Source organism: Esox lucius, chromosome 3 (assembly GCF_011004845.1).
Source record: "Esox lucius isolate fEsoLuc1 chromosome 3, fEsoLuc1.pri, whole genome shotgun sequence".
Taxonomy (NCBI): domain Eukaryota; kingdom Metazoa; phylum Chordata; class Actinopteri; order Esociformes; family Esocidae; genus Esox; species Esox lucius.
Window position 1 is genome coordinate 14,569,630 of NC_047571.1, and position 15,617 is coordinate 14,585,246.

General features: G+C 47.1%; 1 protein-coding gene across 9 annotated transcripts in view; it reads right to left on the reverse strand.

The window, feature by feature from the left end:
- LOC105018876 (zinc finger protein 521) overlaps positions 1-15,617 on the reverse strand; it is a 110,700-nt gene that overhangs the window by 22,250 nt on the left and 72,833 nt on the right. Inside the window, exon 6 of one of the 9 annotated variants that reach the window (XR_002196622.2) lies at positions 8,867-9,072. The exons of the other annotated variants lie outside the window; for them this stretch is intronic. The gene's annotated coding sequence lies outside the window, so the exon portion shown is untranslated. The remainder of the gene's footprint in view (positions 1-8,866; positions 9,073-15,617) is intronic. 9 annotated transcript variants of the gene reach the window in all.

A 15,617-nucleotide genomic window follows, 5' to 3' on the forward strand; every position in this document is an offset into this window, starting at 1 on the left:
AGTCTTGAACGCTGTCCTCCAGGACCCTATTTGTGTATATGGGGGCTGTGATGTCTCCTCTGTCACCCAAAGACCAAAATTTGCTGTTTGTTTTGTTGCGTTTAGGGAGAGGTTGTCTTTCTGGCATCGGTCCATCAGGGCTCTAGCCTGCAGTGAACGTTTCTCAGATTGTGCTAAATCTCATCCTTCTATCCATAGCATTGGGAACTGTTGAAGCTCCCTGTAATTTAAGCTGAACACAGTTAATGTGAATGTAGGTTCATTATAATTGTAATGTAGTTTAGATGTATTTGTCATTGAAAAGTTTCCAAGACGTCCAAAATGCTGTAACCTGGCTGGTGTTCAATCTCCCCACTCCGTCACAGACTGATAACCACTTGATTGATGTAATTGCTATGACTGGATTATACGATTGTTCTACCGAGACATCTGAAGATAAAGACACTAACAGAAAGTTGCTCTGGATATAAGCATCGGGAAAATTTCAAGATTCTGTGAAAAAAAATATTTTTTTTTTGGAGCATTGATAATCCTCTGCTCTGAGCAGATAACATAAATTTTTTTATTGTAGAAACCAAAAAATAAATAAAACTATAAGACTGGGAAGTTGGCTAGGACCCAGAAACAGGCGGTCTGTGTGAGTAAAAGATAATCTGATTTTAAGTGATTTCTACAGACATATCAACATAATTAACTGATGCATACTTACACCGTAGCTAAACTGATTCTCTCAATGGCAACCATCAATGAAAATATCAACCGTTTGTCATTATTGTGAGCAGAATAAAAATCCATAAAAATCTTTAAAAGTAATTAAAATAAATAATCGGATACATATGTCGTAACTATTAAAATGTGACCTGGCAAAACAAGTGTGGGTGTGATTCCACAACCATCATGCTGGAATGAGTGACACGTTTTCTTCCTGACGTTAGATTCCCTTGGACTCGCAAGGCCTTTGATAGATCAAAAAAGGCAGTTGTTTCAGGCAGTGAACCGGCCGTACCGCTCATTTGCTGCACAATGTTCTGCTGACTCAGATTTTCACAGAGCTGATCAGAGCGGATCTGCCCATCTCCTGAACAACGCATCAATAAAAACCTGGTGCACCATCCGTGGGGTTGTGCACGCGCTCTGTCAAAGTCCCCCCGTCCCGTGAAACCTGGGTCCGGGCATCGGTCCAGCAAGAGAGGAGTTGGTGGGGGTGGGGAGGAGAGTCCCTGGGGAACATCAAGGACTAGGGCCCATCTCTCAGTCTCTACAGCCCAATGGCCACAACATGGGCCCAGGGTGCCAGACGTCCAAACACACAATCCATTTAACCAGCTGTGGCCATTTCAAGCCCCTGGGGATCAGAGCGGAGGGTTACAGGATGGGCCTTGGGCAAATCTGGCAATAGATCTGGCAACCCAACTTGCCTAAACACAATGGCCTGAACAGATTCAGTCCACCTAGATGCCTGCGTTTTAAACCCCCAGCCGAAACACTGCCGTTTGTACTTTTATGGTAAATTGTTGTTCTGTTGCTCAAAGCACACATTAAATGACATGGGCTAGTTCACTCCACTAACAACATTTGGCAACGTTATGACAATCTACTCAGTCTGAAACCTGCAGTCAATTATAACAAGCTTCACAAAATATTGTAAATATACAATAACAATATCAGGTTGTTTATGAGTGCAAGTGCCTTTACAGAGTTATTACAGTTACAAATACATTCAATTACCTGTTTTGGTGACTAGCCTGAACTAATCAAAACCAACCTAGTATAAAGCTAAACTAGAATTAAAAAAACAACCCCATAACCTGAGCTGTTCAAGAAAAAAGAAGGGAGAAGGGAAACATCTTTCAGAGCCAAAAGCAACATGAGACTCCTCATTTATTACATACAGAGCAGGCTGGTCCTCTATAGTGCCACATGTTCCTGCAGGCTTGCCCTCTTTCCCTCATAACCTAAACATCTGGCCCTGTTAAGCAGATGAGGAAATTATACAACAGTCTCAAAACAAACATTAAAAGCTGGTAATGTCTAGATGAGCTCACAAGCTATTGTCTTACAGTGTGCCTGGCCCGGTGGCCTAACAACGGACGGAGAGATCCAAAATAACTGTTATCACGGAAACCAGAGCCGATCACATTGCCTGTAATCCCTCTTCTCTTTGAGATGTCATGTGAGTGTGGGTACAATAGACATAGAGTTTTGCGTTTGACCACTATACTTTTCTATCCCCATTCAGCCTGTCTGTTCATATGTGTCCACGGATACAGTACAAGGTGTGCCAAGGTCAGGAACGCAGCAGAGTTCAGAGCGCTCTACGCCCGTGTGTGTGTGTGTGTTCATAGCTCGCCATGCCTGTGCCCATATGTGCTGCTCTGGTTTGACCCTGGAGCACACTCCAGTCCCATCGGAGACCTGGCCTGCTTTATTATGCAGATAACTCTGCACCTGCCCAACAGTCTGACCTTGGGTGTGTGTGTGTGTGTGTGTGTGTGTGCGCGCGCGTGTGTGTGTGAGAAAGAGAGAGAGAGAGAGAGAGAGAGAGAGAGAGAGAGAGAGAGAGAAAGGGAGGGAGGGAGGTGCGCATTATGTCTGTGAATCTAAGATACGTTTGTTTGTGTGTTCACGCAAGTATTCACGAGCGGATTCATATGTATGTGATTGAAGAGTGTGTGTATGACAACGCAGGGCAAAACTGTGTGGGCTGGCGGTGCAAAAGGTCTGCGTTTGCCCTGGCCACTCTCTCCCCGTTACCGGGGGGCAGCATGGGTTGGACTCCAGCGGCCTGTTTCTTAGCAAGAGCCAGGGGAGGAAGTCAGCTAGCATGCCCCTAGTCACCAAACGTACCCCAATAGCTCCCACATCAGGGTGAGGTCACTTCCTGACGCTCCACCAAGCCTCCCTAGAATCGTCCAACCAGCACAGTGGATTCAGTAGCCCCCCCACCCACCCTGGGACAGACTTTGGATACAGTTACAGAGCCATTTGGCATCACTCTTCTCTCTCTTCTCTCTCTCTCTCTCTCTCTCTCTCTCTGTCTGTCCCTCTCCCTCTCCCTCTCAATCACTCATTCCACTCTCCCTACACTTCCACCTCCCCCCACTGCCACCACCCATTCCCCCTGCACTCATGAGAGAAATCCTTTAGATGAGAACTGCTCTGTTCCTGCTCCCTCTAAGCGTCCCTGACACCAGCAAAGTAAGCCCATCTGCATATCCATAGGGCCTGGTGGTCCTCCTAAGGCTCATGGTTTATGTATTTCACTGCTCCTTAAAACACAAGCGCCTAATATTTCTCCCACGAGGAAGGAGAGGGGGAGACAGAGGAAGAAAATCATTTCTAAAATAGGACTGTCTTTATTATGTTTTCCTGTGTTTACTCTTCAGCAACCAGGCTGAAGTTCACGTTCTGGTTCCATTGAAGGTTGTTTGGGACACTGGGGTTTGTTTTTCGCCTGCTTGTCCGAAGTTTGTTGCTTGAACCTCATAACCTAATAAAAGTACTGTGAATATGGTATGTGTTCAGAGAGCAGAGTGAGAGTTTGAATGTCTGTGTGGAATTCAGTATGTATGATCATTTATTGTGGGCAAGTGCGTGTGAGCGCATCCAGTTACTGAAAGAGTAACTGAGTCTATGCCTTCTGAGAAACATTTAAGTGTTGTATTTTTTTTTAAATAAATGAAAAATGAAGTACGGTGCAGATCGAGGCTTAATTAAGAGCCCTGTCCCCTCCTCACCTAGGTTACCTGACAGGGGAGTTCAGGATCACTTTTGGCACTTGGCATCAGAACAGAATGATCTGACTTACAGTTAAATGTGCACCTGGTCCCTGGGGCAGGGGGAACGCTACTTTTAAGCTCCCTCTTAAAGGCACCAAGCCTACATCACCAAAGCAGGCTGCAACCTCAAACAAAGATGTAGATGCAAAACAACCAAAGTTTCAAGGAGTCATTTTTCCTCAGGTGAGAATTGGTAAGCAGCAATCATGAAATGCCTGTTGAAAACATGGTAGACAAAACAAAGCATTAGACAAAACAGACTAAGGTCAAGTTTAAGGTTGAGTTCACACTCAGACTATAGTCAACATTACGTTATTTGCACTAATTTGAGCGTAAAGAGGGTCGGCTTCAGATTGCAATATGCTGAACTGCTACAGTAGAGGTCACAGAAAAAACATGAGGATACATCTGAAGGAATCGCTTATGGCATGAAAACCAGGGTAGGCCACAGAAAAGTTGTCACAGATCTTCACAAAAGTTGTCACAGATGCACATTACAGGAGATTATCATTTTGACTTAAATACGCAAATGGAAAGATATCGAGAAAAGGATATAAGTTGGGAGTTAAGATGATATGCTAGAATTGAATAAAGCAATATGTTGTATTGGTAGCAGAGAAGACAGCTACGGGCCTGGAAGCAGTAGGTGGGTATACTTTGCTGTACCTCTCCACGGGAACTATCCATTAACAGATAATGGGGGGAAAATCTGAGTGATTAAGGCCGAGGGAATTATGGGTGAATACAAATCGACTCCACCTCTCCATGCAGCAGTGTGTGTGTGTGTGTGTGTGTTTGCTCTCTGGAGATATAGAACCACTTCTAATGTGGAACTTGGTTCATGTTAGAGATACTAAGGCCCATTAGTGAGTTGAGAAGGAGAAGGGGGTGGGGATGTGGGTGTAGCTGGTGGGTGGGGGCCAGCCTCCGCACTGGGGCCAGGCTCCCCTTGGACCTGGGCTGATTGGAGAAATGGCGCCTGGAGGGGGAACAAAACAAATCTCCTGCCTTCGCAGAGGAAGACATACCACTCTAGACGGCAAAACAGAAAAAACTATATGGGAACGTTATTTACCATGGAACCATCCTGAATAGGACTATACAGGTATGGTAATAAGAATGCCCTTACAAGGTTAAAAACACCACGCGGCTGACCAAAGACTGTCTTCAAATTTGCCGTATGAGGGAAATAAGAAGAATGTCGAGAATAAGGGAATCTGGCGGATTGCGAGGCAAGAACAGGATGTCAGAACCAAGATACTGTAGACGGACAGAAAGACGGACAGACATATCAAACAGGCAGTTTAGACCCCATGAAAGGGGCCCTTGTTCGCTCCGTTTTTGTCAGACGTTTTTTTCCAACCCTGGAGAAGGAACAAAATGGAGGCAAGGTTGTCGGTGCTGACGCCCTGTCAGCGGTGGCGGGGTGGGTTATATGTCTGTGTCCCAAATAGCTCCCCATTCCCTCAGTGCACTTGAAACCAGGGCCCATGGCGCTTCGGTTAAAAGTAGCTGCTATATTAGGAATAGGCTGCCATTTGGGATTCTGCCTACTGCAAATCTCTGGGAGAGAGTCAAGTCTAATGCCGAGCTGAACCTGAACCTGAGCGCACGGCGGTGCACAGTGCATGGTGGAGGTGCTAAGTAGAACACAGCTAGTCTCCTGGTTTAGCCACCCCTCTCTCTCCTTCTCCCAATGCCGCCTACATTAAACGCCTCACACAATCCCCCCAGGACGCCGCGGTAGCTGGGTCACATGATCACTGCCAAACTGAGAAAAACACGTGGGACGCCTTAGGACACGATAGCCTGCTAGAGCACAACATCTAGCTCATTTGCGGTAGGTTATACGACATCAATACATCGGCATCTTTTACCTCAGTTAAGGATGCCGCTGTAGGGAAGTCTATGCCACACTGACACGGTGAAACCAGATAACGATACCTGTTGTTTACACTACTCATATGATCTTCTGTCTGTCATTCTTTGGATAAAAAAGCGGTTTCACTGATATTCCTAAAGCAAGAAAGACACACAAACAACTTGTTCCAATGAATAGTGGGTAGGTCATTGGGGCTGCAGTTCACCGAAAAAATAAAAATAAAACAGAAAACCCCCACTACAGCAAAGGGGAGAGCGGAGCAGAAGACTTGTTAACGGATGATGTGTAGGCGCAGCAGCTTGAGGCCAGGTACGGAGGTCCGTCGGGGACAAACAGTGCATGCTAGCTGCTGAGATGGATGGCAGTGGAGCAGTAGACCCCCTGCAGCCACACAAACACTAGTCTGCAGTCAACTGGTCTCATTTACTCCATCCAGACCTTGTTCTAAACTGCTGGGGCTTTTTCTTGTTAGGAGAAAAATAAAGGTCAAATTACTACAGCTCTGCCTTTTCACAGCATTGCCAGCCTCTGACTGGTCCTCAATGAAACCCACTGCCCAGAAGAAAGCAAGGAAAAGATACAAAATAATCAGGCCAAAACCCCCCCCCCCCCAAAAAAACATTGAAGATGAGCAAGCGAAGAAAGGAGAGGGTGTAATGATCTAATACGAATCTCTCTTTCTGCCCATGAACGGTGTGAGTGGCCTGCATGTTAAAAAGTTAATTAGGACACATGCTAGAGCCTTTCTTCTCTCGCCTCATTGTGGCATCGGCGTTGCGCAGGCTAAGGGGCGCGCACGACTCCATGGGGTCCGTCCGCGGCCCGTCCACACAAAAGGGCGAGAGAGCACCGAAGAGAGAGGAGCCGGAGAGATGGAGAGAGCCCCCTTGGCTGGGCTCACGGCATGGAGCACTGTACAATTAGCCAGCCTCTGCGTTCTGCCAGCTTATAATTATCAGCGCTCCCCTTAATTGACTCCCTTAGACTGGTGCAGAGGGACCACCCCCCCCCCCCCCCTTTGCCTCCACAACCACCCACCCCTACCCCTCCGCTCGGCGCAGACCATGGAGCACCACACCGGGCTCTCCGAAGTCATTTAGAAAAGCGCTCATATTTTTCGACACATAAAAAAAGGGGAACATTTGGTGAGAGAGAATTCATCATCAGGTGTCTAGAGGTTTTCCTTAATAGAAAAGGCGAGTCCCACTGAGCGCGCTCCGTGTAGCGGCCAGCCACGCATGCTCGGGACTGGCAAGCCGCCGTTCGCAGCAGGTCCGCTAGACATTAGCATAATTTTATATAACACACGCGTTGGAAATTTAATACATCTCAGCAAATACGAGACAGGCCATTTTGCATAATGTTTTTTTTCTTTCTTTCTTCCAGGAGAGATATACTCACACCCTACTAACCTCTCTTTATTCTCTGCCTGTCCCTCCTCTCTCCGTGTCCCTTCTGTCCTGTCTTTATCGCCATCCCTTGCTCCCTTTGTCCCTCGCTCTCGCCCCATGGTGCTGCTCTCACTTGGAGAGGGGAAGTTCATTACCTCAGCTAAATCAGAATTAGTCCCTTCATTTTGACATGGCGAACTTCATTAGAAAGGCCCTTCCTTAATCCAGCCGGGAGGACTGATGAATCTACATGGGGCCTGTAATTTGCTTCACACAGCATATTCAGCTACTTCCTCCGCCTTTCTTCTCCCTTCCGTTCCTTTCAATCTCGCTGTATGTATTTACCGCTCCGTTTTTATTACATCAAGACCAAGAACCTGAGAGAGGAAAACACCTGCATATAATTAAGTAATGGCAGCAGAGGGTGTAAAGAGAGAGTGAGTTATGCTGTTTGGAATGTCCCGTCCCCCTGACAGGCCTCAGGGGCTAAACGGCTACAGAACAGAACGGCTGGGCTGCTTGGCGGACACTCAAATACACAGCCGACAACGGACCCAGTCTGAGAGTTTAATTATCAAATTAAATATACGAGGCCACGTGCGTTCGTGTAAGAAAGAACGAGGGGGAGACAGGGGTGAGAGATAGGAAGAGGGAGAGATAGGGGGAGGACAGGGCAGCCATTTTTTTTGGAGGGTTCTCTGTGTCATCTAGACGTGGATGAGGACAGGGCCAGACTTGACTGGGATCCTCTGTGTCATCCAGACGTGGATGAGGACAGGGCAGGCCTTGACTGGGATCCTCTGTGTCATCCAGACGTGGATGAGGACAGGGCCGGCCTTGACTGGATCTCTGCTCCTGGGGTCAGGCAGATGTGCTGCTTGGCATGGAAGCGACTCTTTCTACGCTCCCCACCCAGCTCAGAAAAACAGAAAGCCCACTGACTCCCTCTCCCGTCCTTCCGTCTCCCCCTTTCTCCTCCTCCCCCTCCCAGAAAGCCCACTGACTCAGGGGTGGCGCTGCGACGAGTCTCACCCCTCCTCCAAGACCTCACTCCCCCATGCTGTGCCCCTGCAGCCTCCCTCCCTCATCACCTCCTCACAGGGGTCCCCTGACTGGTAATCTCCTCCCTCCAATGTGAAATCTCCCACAGTGATGCCCCGTGCTCTTACCCCCTTCCTCTGTGGCTGATGGGTAAATTGGAATGGCGCACCCTGCTGGCGCTGAGAGCTCTGAACAGACAGCGGGCACACACGCTGGGACGCCCCCCTCGCCGAACCCTGTCTAATATAGTGGACACGCACACACAGTCTCTGGGAGGGGCAATGACACACGTACACACACTCGCATGCCCATGAAATCCCACAGATACACATGTGAAACACAAAAAACACGGGAAATCACACATCGAGACACACGCGCACACATAAAAGCACCAAGCCATTGAAGGAAAGCACTCCACGCCTGATTTATATTCTCACTCATCTACATAAAGATTGAATACATGATAAATAAACATACCATGAATTGAGTCAATAAAATTCAAATGTGCATCATCTGGGACACGGCTCAGCTTGTGTGCCTCGGCTCTGCAGCTACTGACTGCACCTGACTTCCGTTGCCATAGTTTCCATTATCTGAACCCATCAGAATCAAATGAAAAGAATGGAAAAGGACACACATGAAGACGACTCAATAATCCAACAAATAAAAGGGTGCTTAGGTTTCATAACCCCACAAATAGCACCGGGCGGCTAGTCTTAGCATTTGCCTGTGTGAGGACGTCCCATAAATTAATAAACATTATTAACCCAGACCCTGTCTCTCCCGTCGGGCAGAGGAGGATTTCCCAGAGGCCTGCTCGTCTAGATGTCCATCCCCAACTGCAACCACTCCATCCCATCGAGCTGACAGGTCTCTCCCTCAGTAGGCCAGTTGAGGCATTAGTAGAAGGCTGAGTCCACTCTCAAATCGCAGGGATGTCTTGAAATAGCTGGACAGGACCCGGAGGGGTTAAAGATCACTGCAGGAGAAGCCACAGAGGCCTTTCTGTCAGAACAGACCCAGTGTTTTCACAGGGCCAGGAGGGTTAGGGGTGTACAGCCAAATAGAGCCTCAGAGCTACAGACATGACATACATTTCATTACTCTTTAACCAACAGTGGCTTCAACTCCGAGACCACCGAGTTCCGTTGCAGTCTCTGAGGACGGAGAAAGCGGAGGTACGAGTGACTTTTAGAAAGGGGACAATGGCGAGGTGAACAAAGAGAGAGAGAGGAGGCGTTTGTTTAATTGCTTGGGGGTTTGTCTGAATATGTTTTGTGCTAAGTGCTTTTGTTTTTTAGCTCAATTGTGCCTTTGAGACGAACATTTCACCATTTTGAAGATGCCAATGAAAAGCATGCCTATTATTATGCAGAGTACAGTATATGATATGAAGCAGTTTAACACATTTAAATATGTTTAATTTTTTTTAAAACACTCTCATAGCACCGTTTTCAGTACATGCTTTTAGGAAAGCTGCATTCCTGGCCCTTTCCAGACATTCTGAATGAGATATTCAGGAGCCCAGGGGAGTCACCAGATCCACATTGGTCCACCTTGCTCTTCATCCCCAGCCCGACTTCATCCCCAGCCCGACCCTGCTCCTCATGAGGCCTTCTAAGCATCCTTTCCACATTTCTCGGCATCTTCTCCTCAGCTCCACTACACTCCTCTCTGTGTTCCCTGTTCTCTCTCGGCTCTGTTCAGTTATTTCCAGTAAACAGCCTTGAATGGGCCGGTGAGGAGAGAAGAGGAAACTGCACTCATCCAAGACGTGCCCAGAGTGGTCTTTTTTAGTGAGAGAGAGAGAGAGCTCTCGATGCCCTTGGAGAGAGACCACTTGTCCATTAAGACTGTCAGATGCTCCTCAGAAACAACAGGCCAGATCTCTGTAGAGGTCTTCAGAGAGCACGCTCAGCCTGGGCCGATGCGGGTTAGAGGAGAGGAACAACACTATACTATATGAAAGTACTGGCCAACCATGAACCAGGGTCAAGCTAATTCTACTCCCTGGTTTGTCTCAGTCAGACGTTCTATTGTTACTGTAAATCATCAACAGTATGAGGAAAACCTGATCTCCTATTAATCTTTAGTAACAGGGTTCCTATAAACAGACTGGCTTACACAGCATTTCGTGAAACATCATCTACTATACAGCCTGTTTTGGTTTAAAAAGAAGCTCTTCCACAGTGTTCAATTCCTTTGTGTATTATTAAAAAGGCTATAGAATTACAAAAACCTTTCTGTTATCATGCACAGGGGGTACTTTTGTTCATTACCAAGCTATGAAGTTGAACATCTAGAATTATTCTATCAACTCGGTTGAACCTTTTTCAGTTGTGACTATCTGACTATTGTTTGGTCGTCTCAGACTTGTTCCAGCTGCCTGATGATGTATCACATCTTCAACAAGATCACAAAACACTCTCAAACAGACTTCTCAGATAAGGCTGATATATAGTATGTCTTCAAATCTCACAGGCATGCATCGCTTGATTCCCCCATTGACTTACTGCAGGATTAATTCAAGAATAAACTTTTCATTTTTCGTAACTGGTTGCTACGTGTGACATCAGAGTGCATATGAACGTAGAAGACTGATATTGTCCAGGGTAGGGAACCCTCAGTCTATCTGTCAGTGTTCTACCAACATGGGACAGAGAAGATTAAAACACTCCACGTCTGAGTGACAGGTTCCACACAGCTTCCAGGAAGATGACAGCTCTCTAAGTCACACAAAAAAAGGCAACTCATCTAATTTTAACTCAGACTACAACACCAACTGAGAACCAAACCCACCCCAACCCCCCTCGTCAAAACAAAATAATTAAAAAAAAGAAAACTGGGGGGAAAGCATGCTGCGATGTGGCACCACACAAAATAAAAGTGCTAACAACCAAACAGAGAAAGAGAGTTGAGAAAAACAAAAATAGGGAGGAGAGAGACAAAAGGGTTGAGAAGGCGGCATCTCCCTCTGGTGCATGCCAGCAGCAGGGGACTGTCAGCTTGTGACAACACGTTAAAAAATGTCTGTTACTTTCTCAGAACATCTCCGATGCCACAGCCCCAATGTAATGTGGTAGTGTGGCGCTCATAGTCCCGCTGTACTGTACAGCCGTCTTGGAAGCTGCTGGTTCACCGCAGAAGAAGAAAAAAGAACCCTCCTTACTGACTGCACTTGACATGGCAGGAAGAGAGGAGGAGGGGAGGAGTGAGTACAGGTGATCAATGTGCTAAATAATACGTGAGAAAATGCTTTTGTATTCTCCGGTTTTTGTTGTGTTTTCATTTGAGGAGGATGCGATTGGGGGGGAGCGGTACTTCCTGTCGATGACAAGTTGTGTAGCAAACGCAGGCGGGGTCGTGCACTAAATGATTAACTGAAAACGGAATCTTTTACATCGGCGTCAGCAATTCAGCCAGGCGCCCTTGTGGGGGAATTCTTTTCTGTGTGTTTTTATTGAAGTCTGTGCAGAGCGCGCCCAAAAGCTCTGACAGGGGGCCCCCGCGGGCGCTTGTCTTCACCTCCAAATCATAAGATGGAGAGACGAAGCTCCCTCTGTGCTCTCAATTATACCCCTCAACACCCCCTAGCACACACACACACACACACACACACGTTTACAAACTCACGCACGCACACACAGAACCCCAACTCTACAATGGCAGCCCTCCCCGCCGTAAAACTAAAACAGAGGAAGAGAAGAAAAGCCTTCAGTAATACAGTCCCAGTGGAGGGCTCCTTGTACAGCAAGGCTCAGCTTGGAGCAGAACAGCTGACAGGCTGGATCCGACCGGCGGCCCTGGTGGCCCCTTCCCCCGCGGCCTGTCACAGCCAGCTCTACATCGTGACGGTTAGTTGCCCTGTCTCCCGGGACGCGCCTCATAGCCCCCGCCCCACCAGCCCCCGCCCCTCACATGACAGGCCCCTCCACTGACCCGCGGAGACTTGACGGCCTCGCCCCGATTACGACAACCGGTAGGGGGAGCCACGGGTTACACGCTCCCCTCCTGTCTTCTCACCTCTTCCCCTGTCCCCAGTGGCTGAGGTCCTCTGCAGCTTGGCTCCCGGCTTACTCAGAGGATGTATGAGGGGACAGGTGGGAGGGGACGGTGGGAGGGATTTGATGGGTGGGAGGAGACGGGAGTAATTTAATCGCGGGGCACAGCTGCACAAACAGGGTATATCTAGGAATGCCTGTCTGCTGGTGGAATGGACTTCACACTTTTCCTCACAACACTATCCTTTCTCTAAAGGAATTCAGAGAGCTACTCTCTCTTTTATTTGCGATAGTCAGATTGTTAACACTGAAGCTGAAAAACAGGAAAAAATGGGTCTTGGTAAAGATAGCTACTGCCTTGCTTCTGGCCATGCTGAAAACAAGTCACGGATTGACTCTCTCCCTCTTCCTGCCAGGCTGTCTCTCTCTATCTGCTAAAGACCTCGTCCAAGTTCCTGCTGTCTGACCTGTCAAAAGGCAACCACCCTTCTCTCTGTAACCCCCCTCCCCCACAAAAAAATAAAATAAAAATATTTGCTAGTGAGGTCAGAGGGCAGCTGCTCTGTGTGCTTGGACTCTGGCGTATGCCCTGATTGGTGGAAAGGGCAGCAAGGAGAGAGGGAATAAGAAACAGGCTTCTTTTCAAAGTGAAATCTCCAGCTGATGGCTTAGAGCCTCTATACACACCATGCAGTGGGCTAGATATAATTTATCTCATTGCTGTCTGTCTGTATGGCAACATTTTAGCCTTTCTGAGCCATGTGAAAAGAGGGAGAAGAGAAAATAAGGCACACTGTGGCATGATGGGGTTTAATGTATAGTGGGGCCTGAAGGTATTCAGTGTAGTGGGTGCCTGATGGTATTCAGTGTAGTGGGTGCCTGATGGTATTCAGTGTAGTGGGTGCCTGATGGTGTTCAGGGTATAGTGGGGCCTGAAGGTATTCAGTGTAGTGGGTGCTTGATGGTATTCAGTGTAGTGGGTGCCTGATGGTGTTCAGGGTATAGTGGGGCCTGAAGGTATTCAGTGTCGTTGGTGCCTGATGGCATTCAGGGTATAGTGGGGCCTGAAGGTATTCAGTGTAGTGGGTGCCTGATGGTGTTCAGGGTGTAGTGGGGCCTGAAGGTATTCAGTGTAGTGGGTGCCTGATGGTATTCAGTGTAGTGGGTGCCTGATGGTGTTCAGGGTATAGTGGGGCCTGAAGGTATTCAGTGTCGTTGGTGCCTGATGGCGTTCAGGGTATAGTGGGGCCTGAAGGTATTCAGTGTAGTGGGTGCCTGATGGTGTTCAGGGTATAGTGGGGCCTGAAGGTATTCAGTGTAGTGGGTGCCTGATGGCGTTCAGGGTATAGTGGGGCCTGAAGGTATTCAGTGTAGTGGGTGCCTGATGGCGTTCAGGGTATAGTGGGGCCTGATGTTACTGAGTGTTCATTGGGGCATGATGGTGTTCAGTGTACATTGTGGCCTAATCGTGTTCAATATATAGTGGGGCCTGGTGGTGTTCAGTATAGAGAGGGGCCTGATGCTGTTTGCTGTATTGTAGGACCTGAGTGACAGCTTCAAAGTCCCCAGACCTCCTGACCTTAAATGCCCCCAATGATAAACCCTGACCTACTGCACCTGTGACCCACTACCAGCCCCATGCAGTCAGACTGGTACAGGCAGGAGAGAGGCTGACCGACTGTCTTGTCTCTCCCTGCATGACTTACCTGCACAGAGGGCCTCCAATCTCAGATCAGAGTCCATGGAATCATTTCATGACATTTCTTCTAGCCATCTCACAAGATATCAATTGCTACATTTGTATCGTACTAATGTTTAGTGCCTTTTATTCTAAAGTTGTTGCTTCCCGGGGAGGTTTATCAGAAAATAACCAGTTACACCTAAGATAAATACTGAAACTGTAACAAAACATTCAGAGGTGGCTCCAGACTTTACAAAGTGCTGTATAGCAAATCATTTGATCACCTGCTGACATTCTTTTTAGGCCTGCTTATATATAGCTGGGGGATCCTACTCTACAATGGGGCCCGCATTTAGGGGATTCTCTGAGTTGACACCTGCCTACTGTGGCTTTTATCCATCCCGCTACTGAGACCTTAAATAGGCTTTCAGCTAAATCACTTCAGGACAACTGTGTCCTCCTCAGTGAGGTCAAGTCATCCTCTCCTTGGCTGAACTGTTCTTTTACTGATGCCTTCTGCATACCAGTCCAACTCCCTGGTACCAGTCTAACTCCCTGATACCAGTCCAATTCCCAGGTTCCAGTCCAACTCTCTGGTACCAGTCCAACTCCCTGGTACCAGTCTAACTCCCTGATACCAGTCCAATTCCCAGGTTCCAGTCCAACTCCCTGGTACCAGTCCAACTCCCTGGTACCAGTCCAACTCCCTGGTACACAGTATCCCCAAACTTAAAAATACAGCAGAAAAATATTTGCCAAGTAACACATTTCCTGACAAACGCATGTATTCCTAATATAATTACAGAAAAACATATTTATAAATGGGTGTGGGTTTGCACTGACTTAACAGATGGACTCTTAGAAGTGAATTTATGGGGAAAACTTTAATTTAATCCATTGGTGGAAACAAGGATTCGACCAGATGAATAGAGGGTGGATGTCATCTTACTATAACTGTAAGATGACATACAGACAGATATATTCCTTAATATAGTCTATCCAATATACTCAAGCACTTTACTCACATTATGGAGTCACGAGCATTATGGCATAAGATGCCAAAAATGAATTTTCTATAATGTCCCTGCAGCAGCTACGCCAAATGCTGTGGGACATTGGTTGCATGTTTAAAATGAACTTCCAACCGAAAGTGAAAAGAAACGTGATAGAAGAATTGAGGAACAACTCAAAATATGTATTATTAACTTTCCAAAATGACAGTAAACAAAAATTATTATAATAGGTGAGCAATTAGTGAGCAGTTGAGTGACTCAGAAAATATATACCTATTCTGTCTCCCAAACATTTGCCATTTGCACTGTTGGCCAATATAAGAACCGAGCCTGCACTAGGCAAATGTTTTTTTCTCTGTGAAATATGCTGCTTACTGGGCCAAGGCCCACATTCAATTGGCTAGAAATAACACTAAACTAACAGTAGTTATGCTAAAATACTAACGAGGACGAAATACCTGGAGTGGAGGGAGGGAAAGACAGAAAAGAGACAGCGTAAAAGAGAGAGAGAGCAGCATAAACAGCTGAGAATGGACCAGCAGCAGAGTAAAGCAGAGGAAGCTAGTTACTGTAAATGGAGCAGGAGGAAGACAGACACAGCCAGTTTACAAATGGATTAAGTTCCATTTTAAAAAGCACTTTGGAGAAGAAAAAAAAAAAAGCACTTTGATACACACTGTTATATAAAGACCGATGTCAGCTGTGGGTAATATTAAAGTGGTAGCAGCATGCAGATCTCGAGTGGAAGGCACAATGACACATCACGGCTCCCCTCTTTTTGTTCCACCGGAGGCTGAGGGGAATGGCGGGTGCCTGGTTCCAAGGTCGT